The sequence below is a fragment of the Austrofundulus limnaeus genome, unplaced genomic scaffold (assembly GCF_001266775.1).
Source record: "Austrofundulus limnaeus strain Quisiro unplaced genomic scaffold, Austrofundulus_limnaeus-1.0 Scaffold564, whole genome shotgun sequence".
NCBI classification, from domain to species: domain Eukaryota; kingdom Metazoa; phylum Chordata; class Actinopteri; order Cyprinodontiformes; family Rivulidae; genus Austrofundulus; species Austrofundulus limnaeus.
Genome location: NW_013952966.1, coordinates 275,621 through 277,610, shown reverse-complemented (window position 1 = coordinate 277,610; position 1,990 = coordinate 275,621). Strand labels below are relative to the sequence as shown.

At 39.2% G+C, this 1,990-nt stretch overlaps 1 protein-coding gene across 1 annotated transcript in view; it reads left to right on the top strand.

Moving 5' to 3' along the window:
• The window catches only part of samm50l (sorting and assembly machinery component 50 homolog, like), a gene marked incomplete at both ends in the record, with an annotated part of 20,787 nt that overhangs the window by 17,424 nt on the left and 1,373 nt on the right, over nucleotides 1-1,990 (top strand).

Sequence of the window (1,990 nt, the reverse complement as noted above, 5' to 3'; positions counted from 1 at the left end):
GGGGTGCAGCAGGTCTTACAGGTATGGTGGGGGCAAGGCCATTCAAAGATTTAAAAACAAATAAAAGTATTTTAAAATGGATCCTAAAAGGCACAGGCAGCTAGTGAAGTGAAGCTAAAATGGGAGAAATGTGGTCATATTTACGTGCCAGTTAAAAGCCTCGCTGCCGCAATTTGGACCCTCTGCTGTCGGGCAATGGAGGACCCACTAACCCCCAGATAAAGTGCATTACAGTAATCCAGCCGGGTGGTGACAAAGGCACGGATCACTGTCTCAAAATGTCTTCTTGGAGTGATGGGTTTTATTTTGGCTAGCTGCCCCAAATGATAAAAACTCCTTTTAACAACTGACCTAATGTGGCTGTCTAATTTAAATTCAGGATCCATTTCAACTCCCAAATTCCTCACAAACAATTTGTTGTACTGAGTCAAGGAACCTAGATCTACAGGGGAGTGGCCAACAGTACCTCGAAAAACCATAGCCTCAGTCTTGTTTTCATTAAAACTCAAAACATTTTGTGCCATCCKGGCCTTTAGATCCTCAAGTCCCTTGAGTCCCATCGCCAGCTGGGAAGGTGTTCATATGCGTCAACCCCTTTGGACGTTTACCTGTCTAATGAGCCTCAAAAATCTATATTTTTTTGCTAAAAATCCGTAGGCTACTACTTGTGGGCGTTGAGGTGGGGGTCTGTCCGTGGAGCTGACAGCGCCTGCCGCAGGAGCAAAGGAGAGCAGAAAAAGTGGATAACGTGAAGTTTATAGTTTTTTTTTTTTTGTTTTGTTTTGTTTTTTTTAAACGTCCATTCAACGCCGTGTTCAACTAAATAGACAACAACTAACCAGGCTTCAACATCACGTTCAGGAGATGTCTGTAAATTTCAGGAAAATCTCAGGCTTTGGTTACCCTGTGCGAATGCGCCACTTAAAACAATGTCACTCCACTACTTATTTAGACAGTTTTCTCACTCATTCTCCAMTGAATGTATAATTTTCCTCCATCTAAAAATCATTTCTGATCCCACAGAGAGGAATCTGAGGAGAATATCACGCGCTGGACACATTTACATATATTTTACATATTTATATGGAGGCGTGTCAGTGGAGTTTTCTCACGTGCYCTCAGTTCCACGGTCGTTGGGATGTATAAAGGAAAGGTGCGCAGAAGCATGCGTGCGCAGAGTTTTATACAMCTGAATTTTTTGGTGCGGCGCACTTTTCTAAATTTTTCCATACATCAACTTTTAGTGTGAAAGCTGCGCAATCCTTTATGCATGAGGCCCCTGAAGAGAAGACAGAGTCACAGGTTCAAACCTGTCAAAAACTGCACAAGCAGGGACACAAATGGAGGGATAGAATCACTGTCCTACTTGAAGATGGACATCAGTCCCAGTCTAAAATTTCTGGAAATCTTCAACAAATTATTTGGACCATTCTCTGTAAACCATAGAGATGGTTGTGTGTATAAGTCCCAGCAGATCATCAGTTTCTTTAAATACCAACAACCAAGCCATAGTTAAAGTCAATTAAATCGCATTTCTTCCCTTATCAGGGTTCATGTGGATCCTTAAAGTCTTAAAAGGAATTGATCAATTCAAAAATAAGGCCTTAATTAGCATTAAAATGTCTTAAATCAATCTTTCAGAGGTCTTAAATATGTTAATACATTGTACGTAGGATGACTAATTRGTCTCAAATATTACAGTAATTGGTTACTTTTATTTATTTTTTAAAATAACTGACCGAATGCCTCTTACAGTTCGTTTTGTTTAAATATTTGGCAAAAATTGTTGGTAACTGGCTTTTTTTCCATTTGTTTTGTTGTAAATTTGGTCTTAAATTTCATTATGTGTCATTAATTAGGTCTTAAAAAGTCTTAAATTTGCCTTGCCTTAAGCTGTAGGAACACTGCTTATTTGATGCCTAGTTCAAACTTCACATCTACATGCCTAAAGGCATTGAGCTGCTGCCATGTAATTATAATTAATTAATTA